Below are 17,935 nucleotides of genomic sequence, written 5' to 3'. Positions count from 1 at the left end.
CTTATGTAGAAGAGGACTGACACTCTAACTTTCTATGATTTGAACGTGTCCTGTGAGTCCAGTTTTGGATTCCGATGCTTCACATCAGGTCTACTGTATACCTTGGACTTTCTTATTGACGATGAAACACAGAAATTGCATCGGAATTAAGTTCAAAATGCACAATGCCGACTGAAGTACAAGAGGACTGACACTCTAACTTTCTATGATTTGAACGTGTCCTGTGAGTCCAGTTTTGGATTCCGATGCTTCACTTCAGGTCTACTGTATACCTTGGACCTTCTTATTGACGATGAAACACAGAAATTACATCGGAATTAAATTCAAAAGGCACAATGCCGACTGAAGTACAAGAGGACTGACACTCTAACTATCTATGATTTGAACCTCTCCTGTGAATCCAGTTTTAGATTCCGATGCTTAACTTCAGGTTTACAGTATCCCTTTGACCTTCATATTGACGATTAAACACAGAAATTGCATCCGAATGAAATACAAAAGGCACAATGCCTACTTAAGTACAAGCGGACTGACACTTCTTACAATCTATGATTTGAACCTCTCCTTCAAGACCGGTTTTAGGTTCCGATGCTTCACTTCAAGTTAACTGTATCCCTTGGACCTTCTTATTGACGGTGAAACACAGAAATTGCTTCCGAATTTAATACAAAAGGCACAATGAAGATTTAAGTACAAGAGGACTGACACTCTAACTTTCAATGTTTTGAACCTCTCCTGTGAGTCCAGTTTTAGATTCCGATGCTTCGCTTCAGGTTTACTGCATCCCTTGGACCTTCTTATTGACGACGAAACACAGAAATTGCATCCGAATTTAATACAAAAGGCACAATGCCGATTTAAGTACAAGAGGACTGACACTCTAACTTTCAATGTTTTGAACCTCTCCTGGGAGTCCAGTTTTAGATTCCGATGGTTCACTTCAGGTTTACTGTATCCCTTGCACCATATTGACGATGAAACACAGTAATTGCATCCGAACTTTAGTCAAAATCACAATGCCAACTTAAGTACAAGAGGACTGACACTCTAACTTTCTACGATCTGAACTTCTCCTGAGAGCCCAGTTTTAGATTCCGTTGCTTCACTGCAGGTTTACTGTATCCCTTGGACCTTCTTATTGACGATGAAACACAGAAATTGCATCCGAATGTAATACAAAAGGCACAATGCCGACTTAAGTAGAAGAGGACTGACACTCATACATTCTATGATTAGAACCTCTCCTGTGAGTCCAGTTTTAGATTCCGATGCTTCACTTCTGATTTACTGTATCCCTGTGACCTTCTTATTGACGATGAAACACAGAAATTGCATAGGAATTAAATTCAAATGGCACAATGCCGACTTAAGTACAAGATTACTGACACCTTAACTTTCTATGATTTGAACCTCTCCTGTGAGTCCAGCTTTCGATTCCGATGCTTCACTTCAGGTTTACTGTATAACTTGGACCTTCGTATTGACGATGAAGCACAGAAATTGCAACGGAATTAAATTCAAATGGCACAATGCCGACTTAAGTGCAAGAGGACTGACACTCCAATTTTTATGATTTGAACTTCTCCTGTGAGTCCAGTGTTAGATTCCGATGCTTCACTTCAGGTTTACTGTATCCCTTGGACCTTCTTATTGACGATGAAACACAGATATTGCATCCAAATGTAATACAAAAGGCACAATGCCGACCTAAGTACAAGAGGACTGACACTCTAACTTTCTATGATTTGAACCTCTCCTGGGAGCCCAGTTTTAGATTCCGACGCTTCACTGGAGGTTTACTGTATACCTTGGACCTCCTTATTGACGATGAAACACAGATATTGCATCGGAGTTAAATACAAAAGACACAATGCCGACTTAAGTACAAGAGGACTGACACTCTACTTTTCTATGATTTGAACCTCTCCTGTGAGTCCAATTTTTGATTCCGATGCTTCACTTCAGGTTTACTGTATCACTTGGACCTTCGTATTGACGAACAAACACAGAAATTGCATCCGAATTTAATACAAAAGGCACAATGCAGACTTAAGTGCAAGAGGACTGACACTCTAACTTTCTATGATTTGAACCTCTCCTGTGAGTCCAGTTTTAGATTCCGATGCTTCACTTCAGGTTTACTGTATCCTTTGGACCTTCTTCTTGACGACGAAACACAGAAATTGCATCGGAATTAAATTCAAAAGGCACAATGCCGACTTAAGTACAAGAGGACTGACACTCTAACTTTCTATGATTTGAACCTCTCCTGTGAGTCCAGTTTTAGATTCCGATGCTTCACTTCAGGTTTACTGTATCCCTTGGACCTTCTTATTGACGATGAAACACAGTAATTGCAACCGAAATTAATACAAAAGGCACAATGCCGACTTAAGTACATGAGGACTGACACCTTAACTTTCTATGATTTGAACCACTCCTGTGAGTCCACTTTTCGATTCCGATGCTTCACTTCAGGTTTACTGTATACCTTGGACCTCCTTATTGACGATGAAACACAGATATTGCATCGGAATTAAATACAAAAGGCACAATGCTGACTTATGTAGAAGAGGACTGACACTCTAACTTTCTATGATTTGAACGTGTCCTGTGAGTCCAGTTTTGGATTCCGATGCTTCACATCAGGTCTACTGTATACCTTGGACCTTCTTATTGACGATGAAACACAGAAATTACATCGGAATTAAATTCAAAAGGCACAATGCCGACTGAAGTACAAGAGGACTGACACTCTAACTTTCTATGATTTGAACCTCTCCTGTGAATCCAGTTTTAGATTCCGATGCTTAACTTCAGGTTTACTGTATCCCTTGGACCTTCATATTGACGATTAAACACAGAAATTGCATCCGAATTAAATACAAAAGGCACAATGCCTACTTAAGTACAAGCGGACTGACACTTCTTACAATCTATGATTTGAACCTCTTCTGTAAGACCGGTTTTAGGTTCCGATGCTTCACTTCAAGTTTACTGTATCCCTTGGACCTTCTTATTGACGGTGAAACACAGAAATTGCATCCGAATTTAATACAAAAGGCACAATGCCGATTTAAGTACAAGAGGACTGACACTCTAACTTTCAATGTTTTGAACCTCTCCTGTGAGTCCAGTTATAGATTCCGATGCTTCGCTTCAGGTTTACTGCATCCCTTGGACGTTCTTATTAACGACGAAACACAGAAATTGCATCCGAATTTAATACAAAAGGCACAATGCCGATTTAAGTACAAGGGGACTGACACTCTAACTTTCAATGTTTTGAACCTCTCCTGGGAGTCCAGTTTTAGATTCCGATGGTTCACTTCAGGTTTACTGTATCCCTTGGACCATATTGACGATGAAACACAGTAATTGCATCCGAACTTAAGTCAAAATCACAATGCCAACTTAAGTACAAGAGGACTGACACACAAACTTTCTATGATCTGAACCTCTCCTGTGAGCCCAGTTTTAGATTCCGTTGCTTCACTGCAGGTTTACTGTATCCCTTGGACCTTCTTATTGACGATGAAACACAGAAATTGCATCCGAATTTAATACAAAAGGCACAATGCCGACTTAAGTAGAAGAGGACTGACACTCTTACTTTCTATGATTAGAACCTCTCCTGTGAGTCCAGTTTTAGATTCCGATGCTTCACTTCTGATTTACTGTATCCCTGGGACCTTCTTATTGACGATGAAACACAGAAATTGCATAGGAATTAAATTCAAATGGCACAATGCCGACTTAAGTACAAGATTACTGACACCTTAACTGTCTATGATTTGAACCTCTCCTGTGAGTCCAGTTTTAGATTCCGATGCTTCACTTCAGGTTTACTGTATCACTTGGACCTTCGTATTGACGAACAAACACAGAAATTGCATCCGAATTTAATACAAAAGGCACAATGCAGACTTAAGTGCAAGAGGACTGACACTCTAACTTTCTATGATTTGAACCTCTCCTGTGAGTCCAGTTTTAGATTCCGATGCTTCACTTCAGGTTTACTGTATCCTTTGGACCATCTTCTTGACGACGAAACACAGAAATTGCATCGGAATTAAATTCAAAAGGCACAATGCCGACTTAAGTACAAGAGGACTGACACTCTAACTTTCTATGATTTGAACCTCTCCTGTGAGTCCAGTTTTAGATTCCGATGCTTCACTTCAGGTTTACTGTATCCCTTGGACCTTCTTATTGACGATGAAACACAGTAATTGCAACCAAAATTAATACAAAAGGCACAATGCCGACTTAAGTACAAGAGGACTGACACCTTAACTTTCTATGATTTGAACCACTCCTGTGAGTCCACTTTTCGATTAAGATGCTTCACTTCAGGTTTACTGTATACCTTGGACCTCCTTATTGACGATGAAACACAGATATTGCATCGGAATTAAATACAAAAGGCACAATGCTGACTTATGTAGAAGAGGACTGACACTCTAACTTTCTATGATTTGAACCTCTCCTGTGAATCCAGTTTTAGATTCCGATGCTTAACTTCAGGTTTACTGTATCCCTTGGACCTTCACATTGACGATTAAACACAGAAATTGCATCCGAATTAAATACAAAAGGCACAATGCCTACTTAAGTACAAGCGGACTGACACTTCTTACAATCTATGATTTGAACCTCTTCTGTAAGACCGGTTTTAGGTTCCGATGCTTCACTTCAAGTTTACTGTATCCCTTGGACCTTCTTATTGACGGTGAAACACAGAAATTGCATCCGAATTTAATACAAAAGGCACAATGCCGATTTAAGTACAAGAGGACTGACACTCTAACTTTCAATGTTTTGAACCTTTCCTGTGAGTCCAGTTATAGATTCCGATGCTTCGCTTCAGGTTTACTGCATCCCTTGGACCTTCTTATTGACGACGAAACACAGAAATTGCATCCGAATTTAATACAAAAGGCACAATGCCGATTTAAGTACAAGGGGACTGACACTCTAACTTTCAATGTTTTGAACCTCTCCTGGGAGTCCAGTTTTAGATTCCGATGGTTCACTTCAGGTTTACTGTATCCCTTGGACCATATTGACGATGAAACACAGTAATTGCATCCGAAATTAAGTCAAAATCACAATGCCAACTTAAGTACAAGAGGACTGACACTCTAACTTTCTATGATCTGAACCTCTCCTGTGAGCCCAGTTTTAGATTCCGTTGCTTCACTGCAGGTTTACTGTATCCCTTGGACCTTCTTATTGACGATGAAACACAGAAATTGCATCCGAATTTAATACAAAAGGCACAATGCCGACTTAAGTAGAAGAGGACTGACACTCTTACTTTCTATGATTAGAACCTCTCCTGTGGGTCCAGTTTTAGATTCCGATGCTTCACTTCTGATTTACTGTATCCCTGGGACCTTCTTATAGACGATGAAACACAGAAATTGCATTGGAATTAAATTCAAATGGCACAATGCAGACTTAAGTACACGATTACTGACACCTTAACTGTCTATGATTTGAACCTCTCCTGTGAGTCCAGCTTTCGATTCCGATGCTTCACTTCAGATTTACTGTATAACTTGGACCTTTGTATTGACGATGAAGCACAGAAATTGCAACGGAATTAAATTCAAAAGGCACAATGCCGACTTAAGTGCAATAGGACTGACACTCCAATTTTTATGATTTGAACTTCTCCTGTGAGTCCAGTGTTAGATTCCGATGCTTCACTTCAGGTTTACTGTATCCCTTGGACCTTCTTATTGACGATGAAACACAGATATTGCATCCAAATGTAATACAAAAGGCACAATGCCGACCTAAGTACAAGAGGACTGACACCCTAACTTTCTATGATTTGAACCTCTCCTGGGAGTCCAGTTTTAGATTCCGATGCTTCACTTGAGGTTTACTGTATCCCTTGGACCTCCTTATTGACGATGAAACACAGATATTGCATCGGAGTTAAATACAAAAGGCACAATGCCGACTTAAGTACAAGAGGACTGACACTCTAACTTTCTATGATTTGAACCTCTCCTGTGAGTCCAGTTTTAGATTCCGATGCTTCACTTCAGGTTTACTGTATCCTTTGGACCTTCTTCTTGACGACGAAACACAGAAATTGCATCGGAATTAAATTCAAAAGGCACAATGCCGACTTAAGTACAAGAGGACTGACACTCTAACTTTCTATGATTTGAACCTCTCCTGTGAGACCGGTTTTAGGTTCCGATGCTTCCCTTCAAGTTTACTGTATCCCTTGGACCTTCTTATTGACGATGAAACACAGAAATTGCATCCGAATTTAGTACAAAAGGCACAATGCCGACTTAAGTACAAGAGGACTTACACTTCTTACTGTCTATGTTCAGAACCTTTCCTGTGTGACAAGTTTTAGATTCCGAAGCTTCACTTCAGGTTTACTGTATACCTTGGACGTTCTAATTGACGATGAAACACAGAAATTGCATCCGAAATTAGTACATAAGGCACAATGCCGACTTAAGTACAAGAGGACTGACACTCTAACTTTCTATCATTTGAACCTCACCTGTGAGTCCAGTTTTAGATTCCGATTCTTCACTTCAGGTATACTGTATACCTTGGACCTTCTTGTTGACGATGAAGCACAGAAATTGCATCCGAATTTAATACAAAAAGCACAATGCCGACTTAAGTACAAGAGGAATGACACTCTAACTTTCTATGATTTGAACCTCTCCTGTGAGTCCAGTTTTAAATTGCGATGCTTCACTTCAGGTTTACTGTATACCTTGAACCTTCTTATTGACTATGAAGCACAGAAATTACATCGGAATTAAATTCAAAAGGCACAATGTTGACATAAGTACAAGAGGGCTGTCACTCTAACTTTCTATGATTTGAACCTCTCCTAAGAGTCCAGTTTTGGATTCCGATGCTTCACTTCAGGTTTACTGTATCCCTGGGGCCTTCTTATTGACGATGAAACACAGAAATTGCATCCGAATTAAATACAAAAGGCACAATGCCACTTATGTACAAAAGGACTGACTCTTCATACATTCTATGATTTGCACCTCTCCTGTGAGACCAGTTTTTGGTTCCGATACTTCACTTCAAGTTTACACTATCCCTTGGACCTTCTTATTGACGATGAAACACAGTAATTGCATCCGAAATTAATACAAAAGGCATAATGCGGACTTATGTACAAGAGGACTGACACTCTAACTATCTATGATCTGAACCTGTCCTGTGAGTCCAGTTTTAGATTCCGATGCTTCACTTCAGGTTTACTGTATCCTTTGGACCTTCTTCTTGACGACGAAACACAGAAATTGCATCGGAATTAAATTCAAAAGGCACAATGCCGACTTAAGTACAAGAGGACTGACACTCTAACTTTCTATGATTTGAACCTCTCCTGTGAGTCCAGTTTTAGATTCCGATGCTTCACTTCAGGTTTACTGTATCCCTTGGACCTTCTTATTGTCGATGAAACACAGTAATTGCAACCGAAATTAATACAAAAGGCACAATGCCGACTTAAGTACAAGAGGACTGACACCTTAACTTTCTATGATTTGAACCACTCCTGTGAGTCCACTTTTCGATTCCGATGCTTCACTTCAGGTTTACTGTATACCTTGGACCTCCTTATTGACGATGAAACACAGATATTGCATCGGAATTAAATACAAAAGGCACAATGCTGACTTATGTACAAGAGGACTGACACTCTAACTTTCTATGATTTGAACGTGTCCTGTGAGTCCAGTTTTGGATTCCGATGCTTCACATCAGGTCTACTGTATACCTTGGACCTTCTTATTGACGATGAAACACAGAAATTACATCGGAATTAAATTCAAAAGGCACAATGCCGACTGAAGTACAAGAGGACTGACACTCTAACTTTCTATGATTTGAACCTCTCCTGTGAATCCAGTTTTAGATTCCGATGCTTAACTTCAGGTTTACTGTATCCCTTGGACCTTCATATTGACGATTAAACACAGAAATTGCATCCGAATTAAATACAAAAGGCACAATGCCTACTTAAGTACAAGTGGACTGACACTTCTTACAATCTATGATTTGAACCTCTTCTGTAAGACCGGTTTTAGGTTCCGATGCTTCACTTCAAGTTTACTGTATCCCTTGGACCTTCTTATTGACGGTGAAACACAGAAATTGCATCCGAATTTAATACAAAAGGCACAATGCCGATTTAAGTACAAGAGGACTGACACTCTAACTTTCAATGTTTTGAACCTCTCCTGTGAGTCCAGTTATAGATTCCGATGCTTCGCTTCAGGTTTACTGCATCCCTTGGACCTTCTTATTGACGACGAAACACAGAAATTGCATCCGAATTTAATACAAAAGGCACAATGCCGATTTAAGTACAAGGGGACTGACACTCTAACTTTCAATGTTTTGAACCTCTCCTGGGAGTCCAGTTTTAGATTCCGATGGTTCACTTCAGGTTTACTGTATCCCTTGGACCATATTGACGATGAAACACAGTAATTGCATCCGAACTTAAGTCAAAATCACAATGCCAACTTAAGTACAAGAGGACTGACACACAAACTTTTTATGATCTGAACCTCTCCTGTGAGCCCAGTTTTAGATTCCGTTGCTTCACTGCAGGTTTACTGTATCCCTTGGACCTTCTTATTGACGATGAAACACAGAAATTGCATCCGAATTTAATACAAAATGCACAATGCCGACTTAAGTAGAAGAGGACTGACACTCTTACATTCTATGATTAGAACCTCTCCTGTGAGTCCAGTTTTAGATTCCGATGCTTCACTTCTGATTTACTGTATCCCTGGGACCTTCTTATTGACGATGAAACACAGAAATTGCATAGGAATTAAATTCAAATGGCACAATGCCGACTTAAGTACAAGATTACTGACACCTTAACTGTCTATGATTTGAACCTCTCCTGTGAGTCCAGTTTTAGATTCCGATGCTTCACTTCAGGTTTACTGTATCACTTGGACCTTCGTATTGACGAACAAACACAGAAATTGCATCCGAATTTAATACAAAAGGCACAATGCAGACTTAAGTGCAAGAGGACTGACACTCTAACTTTCTATGATTTGAACCTCTCCTGTGAGTCCAGTTTTAGATTCCGATGCTTCACTTCAGGTTTACTGTATCCTTTGGACCATCTTCTTGACGACGAAACACAGAAATTGCATCGGAATTAAATTCAAAAGGCACAATGCCGACTTAAGTACAAGAGGACTGACACTCTAACTTTCTATGATTTGAACCTCTCCTGTGAGTCCAGTTTTAGATTCCGATGCTTCACTTCAGGTTTACTGTATCCCTTGGACCTTCTTATTGACGATGAAACACAGTAATTGCAACCGAAATTAATACAAAAGGCACAATGCCGACTTAAGTACAAGAGGACTGACACCTTAACTTTCTATGATTTGAACCACTCCTGTGAGTCCACTTTTCGATTAAGATGCTTCACTTCAGGTTTACTGTATACCTTGGACCTCCTTATTGACGATGAAACACAGATATTGCATCGGAATTAAATACAAAAGGCACAATGCTGACTTATGTAGAAGAGGACTGACACTCTAACTTTCTATGATTTGAACGTGTCCTGTGAGTCCAGTTTTGGATTCCGATGCTTCACATCAGGTCTACTGTATACCTTGGACTTTCTTATTGACGATGAAACACAGAAATTGCATCGGAATTAAGTTCAAAATGCACAATGCCGACTGAAGTACAAGAGGACTGACACTCTAACTTTCTATGATTTGAACGTGTCCTGTGAGTCCAGTTTTGGATTCCGATGCTTCACTTCAGGTCTACTGTATACCTTGGACCTTCTTATTGACGATGAAACACAGAAATTACATCGGAATTAAATTCAAAAGGCACAATGCCGACTGAAGTACAAGAGGACTGACACTCTAACTATCTATGATTTGAACCTCTCCTGTGAATCCAGTTTTAGATTCCGATGCTTAACTTCAGGTTTACAGTATCCCTTTGACCTTCATATTGACGATTAAACACAGAAATTGCATCCGAATGAAATACAAAAGGCACAATGCCTACTTAAGTACAAGCGGACTGACACTTCTTACAATCTATGATTTGAACCTCTCCTTCAAGACCGGTTTTAGGTTCCGATGCTTCACTTCAAGTTAACTGTATCCCTTGGACCTTCTTATTGACGGTGAAACACAGAAATTGCTTCCGAATTTAATACAAAAGGCACAATGAAGATTTAAGTACAAGAGGACTGACACTCTAACTTTCAATGTTTTGAACCTCTCCTGTGAGTCCAGTTTTAGATTCCGATGCTTCGCTTCAGGTTTACTGCATCCCTTGGACCTTCTTATTGACGACGAAACACAGAAATTGCATCCGAATTTAATACAAAAGGCACAATGCCGATTTAAGTACAAGAGGACTGACACTCTAACTTTCAATGTTTTGAACCTCTCCTGGGAGTCCAGTTTTAGATTCCGATGGTTCACTTCAGGTTTACTGTATCCCTTGCACCATATTGACGATGAAACACAGTAATTGCATCCGAACTTTAGTCAAAATCACAATGCCAACTTAAGTACAAGAGGACTGACACTCTAACTTTCTACGATCTGAACTTCTCCTGAGAGCCCAGTTTTAGATTCCGTTGCTTCACTGCAGGTTTACTGTATCCCTTGGACCTTCTTATTGACGATGAAACACAGAAATTGCATCCGAATGTAATACAAAAGGCACAATGCCGACTTAAGTAGAAGAGGACTGACACTCATACATTCTATGATTAGAACCTCTCCTGTGAGTCCAGTTTTAGATTCCGATGCTTCACTTCTGATTTACTGTATCCCTGTGACCTTCTTATTGACGATGAAACACAGAAATTGCATAGGAATTAAATTCAAATGGCACAATGCCGACTTAAGTACAAGATTACTGACACCTTAACTTTCTATGATTTGAACCTCTCCTGTGAGTCCAGCTTTCGATTCCGATGCTTCACTTCAGGTTTACTGTATAACTTGGACCTTCGTATTGACGATGAAGCACAGAAATTGCAACGGAATTAAATTCAAATGGCACAATGCCGACTTAAGTGCAAGAGGACTGACACTCCAATTTTTATGATTTGAACTTCTCCTGTGAGTCCAGTGTTAGATTCCGATGCTTCACTTCAGGTTTACTGTATCCCTTGGACCTTCTTATTGACGATGAAACACAGATATTGCATCCAAATGTAATACAAAAGGCACAATGCCGACCTAAGTACAAGAGGACTGACACTCTAACTTTCTATGATTTGAACCTCTCCTGGGAGCCCAGTTTTAGATTCCGACGCTTCACTGGAGGTTTACTGTATACCTTGGACCTCCTTATTGACGATGAAACACAGATATTGCATCGGAGTTAAATACAAAAGACACAATGCCGACTTAAGTACAAGAGGACTGACACTCTACTTTTCTATGATTTGAACCTCTCCTGTGAGTCCAATTTTTGATTCCGATGCTTCACTTCAGGTTTACTGTATCACTTGGACCTTCGTATTGACGAACAAACACAGAAATTGCATCCGAATTTAATACAAAAGGCACAATGCAGACTTAAGTGCAAGAGGACTGACACTCTAACTTTCTATGATTTGAACCTCTCCTGTGAGTCCAGTTTTAGATTCCGATGCTTCACTTCAGGTTTACTGTATCCTTTGGACCTTCTTCTTGACGACGAAACACAGAAATTGCATCGGAATTAAATTCAAAAGGCACAATGCCGACTTAAGTACAAGAGGACTGACACTCTAACTTTCTATGATTTGAACCTCTCCTGTGAGTCCAGTTTTAGATTCCGATGCTTCACTTCAGGTTTACTGTATCCCTTGGACCTTCTTATTGACGATGAAACACAGTAATTGCAACCGAAATTAATACAAAAGGCACAATGCCGACTTAAGTACATGAGGACTGACACCTTAACTTTCTATGATTTGAACCACTCCTGTGAGTCCACTTTTCGATTCCGATGCTTCACTTCAGGTTTACTGTATACCTTGGACCTCCTTATTGACGATGAAACACAGATATTGCATCGGAATTAAATACAAAAGGCACAATGCTGACTTATGTAGAAGAGGACTGACACTCTAACTTTCTATGATTTGAACGTGTCCTGTGAGTCCAGTTTTGGATTCCGATGCTTCACATCAGGTCTACTGTATACCTTGGACCTTCTTATTGACGATGAAACACAGAAATTACATCGGAATTAAATTCAAAAGGCACAATGCCGACTGAAGTACAAGAGGACTGACACTCTAACTTTCTATGATTTGAACCTCTCCTGTGAATCCAGTTTTAGATTCCGATGCTTAACTTCAGGTTTACTGTATCCCTTGGACCTTCATATTGACGATTAAACACAGAAATTGCATCCGAATTAAATACAAAAGGCACAATGCCTACTTAAGTACAAGCGGACTGACACTTCTTACAATCTATGATTTGAACCTCTTCTGTAAGACCGGTTTTAGGTTCCGATGCTTCACTTCAAGTTTACTGTATCCCTTGGACCTTCTTATTGACGGTGAAACACAGAAATTGCATCCGAATTTAATACAAAAGGCACAATGCCGATTTAAGTACAAGAGGACTGACACTCTAACTTTCAATGTTTTGAACCTCTCCTGTGAGTCCAGTTATAGATTCCGATGCTTCGCTTCAGGTTTACTGCATCCCTTGGACGTTCTTATTAACGACGAAACACAGAAATTGCATCCGAATTTAATACAAAAGGCACAATGCCGATTTAAGTACAAGGGGACTGACACTCTAACTTTCAATGTTTTGAACCTCTCCTGGGAGTCCAGTTTTAGATTCCGATGGTTCACTTCAGGTTTACTGTATCCCTTGGACCATATTGACGATGAAACACAGTAATTGCATCCGAACTTAAGTCAAAATCACAATGCCAACTTAAGTACAAGAGGACTGACACACAAACTTTCTATGATCTGAACCTCTCCTGTGAGCCCAGTTTTAGATTCCGTTGCTTCACTGCAGGTTTACTGTATCCCTTGGACCTTCTTATTGACGATGAAACACAGAAATTGCATCCGAATTTAATACAAAAGGCACAATGCCGACTTAAGTAGAAGAGGACTGACACTCTTACTTTCTATGATTAGAACCTCTCCTGTGAGTCCAGTTTTAGATTCCGATGCTTCACTTCTGATTTACTGTATCCCTGGGACCTTCTTATTGACGATGAAACACAGAAATTGCATAGGAATTAAATTCAAATGGCACAATGCCGACTTAAGTACAAGATTACTGACACCTTAACTGTCTATGATTTGAACCTCTCCTGTGAGTCCAGTTTTAGATTCCGATGCTTCACTTCAGGTTTACTGTATCACTTGGACCTTCGTATTGACGAACAAACACAGAAATTGCATCCGAATTTAATACAAAAGGCACAATGCAGACTTAAGTGCAAGAGGACTGACACTCTAACTTTCTATGATTTGAACCTCTCCTGTGAGTCCAGTTTTAGATTCCGATGCTTCACTTCAGGTTTACTGTATCCTTTGGACCATCTTCTTGACGACGAAACACAGAAATTGCATCGGAATTAAATTCAAAAGGCACAATGCCGACTTAAGTACAAGAGGACTGACACTCTAACTTTCTATGATTTGAACCTCTCCTGTGAGTCCAGTTTTAGATTCCGATGCTTCACTTCAGGTTTACTGTATCCCTTGGACCTTCTTATTGACGATGAAACACAGTAATTGCAACCAAAATTAATACAAAAGGCACAATGCCGACTTAAGTACAAGAGGACTGACACCTTAACTTTCTATGATTTGAACCACTCCTGTGAGTCCACTTTTCGATTAAGATGCTTCACTTCAGGTTTACTGTATACCTTGGACCTCCTTATTGACGATGAAACACAGATATTGCATCGGAATTAAATACAAAAGGCACAATGCTGACTTATGTAGAAGAGGACTGACACTCTAACTTTCTATGATTTGAACCTCTCCTGTGAATCCAGTTTTAGATTCCGATGCTTAACTTCAGGTTTACTGTATCCCTTGGACCTTCACATTGACGATTAAACACAGAAATTGCATCCGAATTAAATACAAAAGGCACAATGCCTACTTAAGTACAAGCGGACTGACACTTCTTACAATCTATGATTTGAACCTCTTCTGTAAGACCGGTTTTAGGTTCCGATGCTTCACTTCAAGTTTACTGTATCCCTTGGACCTTCTTATTGACGGTGAAACACAGAAATTGCATCCGAATTTAATACAAAAGGCACAATGCCGATTTAAGTACAAGAGGACTGACACTCTAACTTTCAATGTTTTGAACCTTTCCTGTGAGTCCAGTTATAGATTCCGATGCTTCGCTTCAGGTTTACTGCATCCCTTGGACCTTCTTATTGACGACGAAACACAGAAATTGCATCCGAATTTAATACAAAAGGCACAATGCCGATTTAAGTACAAGGGGACTGACACTCTAACTTTCAATGTTTTGAACCTCTCCTGGGAGTCCAGTTTTAGATTCCGATGGTTCACTTCAGGTTTACTGTATCCCTTGGACCATATTGACGATGAAACACAGTAATTGCATCCGAAATTAAGTCAAAATCACAATGCCAACTTAAGTACAAGAGGACTGACACTCTAACTTTCTATGATCTGAACCTCTCCTGTGAGCCCAGTTTTAGATTCCGTTGCTTCACTGCAGGTTTACTGTATCCCTTGGACCTTCTTATTGACGATGAAACACAGAAATTGCATCCGAATTTAATACAAAAGGCACAATGCCGACTTAAGTAGAAGAGGACTGACACTCTTACTTTCTATGATTAGAACCTCTCCTGTGGGTCCAGTTTTAGATTCCGATGCTTCACTTCTGATTTACTGTATCCCTGGGACCTTCTTATAGACGATGAAACACAGAAATTGCATTGGAATTAAATTCAAATGGCACAATGCAGACTTAAGTACACGATTACTGACACCTTAACTGTCTATGATTTGAACCTCTCCTGTGAGTCCAGCTTTCGATTCCGATGCTTCACTTCAGATTTACTGTATAACTTGGACCTTTGTATTGACGATGAAGCACAGAAATTGCAACGGAATTAAATTCAAAAGGCACAATGCCGACTTAAGTGCAATAGGACTGACACTCCAATTTTTATGATTTGAACTTCTCCTGTGAGTCCAGTGTTAGATTCCGATGCTTCACTTCAGGTTTACTGTATCCCTTGGACCTTCTTATTGACGATGAAACACAGATATTGCATCCAAATGTAATACAAAAGGCACAATGCCGACCTAAGTACAAGAGGACTGACACCCTAACTTTCTATGATTTGAACCTCTCCTGGGAGTCCAGTTTTAGATTCCGATGCTTCACTTGAGGTTTACTGTATCCCTTGGACCTCCTTATTGACGATGAAACACAGATATTGCATCGGAGTTAAATACAAAAGGCACAATGCCGACTTAAGTACAAGAGGACTGACACTCTAACTTTCTATGATTTGAACCTCTCCTGTGAGTCCAGTTTTAGATTCCGATGCTTCACTTCAGGTTTACTGTATCCTTTGGACCTTCTTCTTGACGACGAAACACAGAAATTGCATCGGAATTAAATTCAAAAGGCACAATGCCGACTTAAGTACAAGAGGACTGACACTCTAACTTTCTATGATTTGAACCTCTCCTGTGAGACCGGTTTTAGGTTCCGATGCTTCCCTTCAAGTTTACTGTATCCCTTGGACCTTCTTATTGACGATGAAACACAGAAATTGCATCCGAATTTAGTACAAAAGGCACAATGCCGACTTAAGTACAAGAGGACTTACACTTCTTACTGTCTATGTTCAGAACCTTTCCTGTGTGACAAGTTTTAGATTCCGAAGCTTCACTTCAGGTTTACTGTATACCTTGGACGTTCTAATTGACGATGAAACACAGAAATTGCATCCGAAATTAGTACATAAGGCACAATGCCGACTTAAGTACAAGAGGACTGACACTCTAACTTTCTATCATTTGAACCTCACCTGTGAGTCCAGTTTTAGATTCCGATTCTTCACTTCAGGTATACTGTATACCTTGGACCTTCTTGTTGACGATGAAGCACAGAAATTGCATCCGAATTTAATACAAAAAGCACAATGCCGACTTAAGTACAAGAGGAATGACACTCTAACTTTCTATGATTTGAACCTCTCCTGTGAGTCCAGTTTTAAATTGCGATGCTTCACTTCAGGTTTACTGTATACCTTGAACCTTCTTATTGACTATGAAGCACAGAAATTACATCGGAATTAAATTCAAAAGGCACAATGTTGACATAAGTACAAGAGGGCTGTCACTCTAACTTTCTATGATTTGAACCTCTCCTAAGAGTCCAGTTTTGGATTCCGATGCTTCACTTCAGGTTTACTGTATCCCTGGGGCCTTCTTATTGACGATGAAACACAGAAATTGCATCCGAATTAAATACAAAAGGCACAATGCCACTTATGTACAAAAGGACTGACTCTTCATACATTCTATGATTTGCACCTCTCCTGTGAGACCAGTTTTTGGTTCCGATACTTCACTTCAAGTTTACACTATCCCTTGGACCTTCTTATTGACGATGAAACACAGTAATTGCATCCGAAATTAATACAAAAGGCATAATGCGGACTTATGTACAAGAGGACTGACACTCTAACTATCTATGATCTGAACCTGTCCTGTGAGTCCAGTTTTAGATTCCGATGCTTCACTTCAGGTTTACTGTATCCTTTGGACCTTCTTCTTGACGACGAAACACAGAAATTGCATCGGAATTAAATTCAAAAGGCACAATGCCGACTTAAGTACAAGAGGACTGACACTCTAACTTTCTATGATTTGAACCTCTCCTGTGAGTCCAGTTTTAGATTCCGATGCTTCACTTCAGGTTTACTGTATCCCTTGGACCTTCTTATTGTCGATGAAACACAGTAATTGCAACCGAAATTAATACAAAAGGCACAATGCCGACTTAAGTACAAGAGGACTGACACCTTAACTTTCTATGATTTGAACCACTCCTGTGAGTCCACTTTTCGATTCCGATGCTTCACTTCAGGTTTACTGTATACCTTGGACCTCCTTATTGACGATGAAACACAGATATTGCATCGGAATTAAATACAAAAGGCACAATGCTGACTTATGTACAAGAGGACTGACACTCTAACTTTCTATGATTTGAACGTGTCCTGTGAGTCCAGTTTTGGATTCCGATGCTTCACATCAGGTCTACTGTATACCTTGGACCTTCTTATTGACGATGAAACACAGAAATTACATCGGAATTAAATTCAAAAGGCACAATGCCGACTGAAGTACAAGAGGACTGACACTCTAACTTTCTATGATTTGAACCTCTCCTGTGAATCCAGTTTTAGATTCCGATGCTTAACTTCAGGTTTACTGTATCCCTTGGACCTTCATATTGACGATTAAACACAGAAATTGCATCCGAATTAAATACAAAAGGCACAATGCCTACTTAAGTACAAGTGGACTGACACTTCTTACAATCTATGATTTGAACCTCTTCTGTAAGACCGGTTTTAGGTTCCGATGCTTCACTTCAAGTTTACTGTATCCCTTGGACCTTCTTATTGACGGTGAAACACAGAAATTGCATCCGAATTTAATACAAAAGGCACAATGCCGATTTAAGTACAAGAGGACTGACACTCTAACTTTCAATGTTTTGAACCTCTCCTGTGAGTCCAGTTATAGATTCCGATGCTTCGCTTCAGGTTTACTGCATCCCTTGGACCTTCTTATTGACGACGAAACACAGAAATTGCATCCGAATTTAATACAAAAGGCACAATGCCGATT

Source organism: Schistocerca serialis, chromosome 3, assembly GCF_023864345.2.
Source record: "Schistocerca serialis cubense isolate TAMUIC-IGC-003099 chromosome 3, iqSchSeri2.2, whole genome shotgun sequence".
In the NCBI taxonomy this organism is placed as follows: Eukaryota; Metazoa; Arthropoda; class Insecta; order Orthoptera; family Acrididae; genus Schistocerca; species Schistocerca serialis.
The sequence above is the reverse complement of the archived record's forward strand: the minus strand, read 5'-3'. Positions refer to the sequence as shown.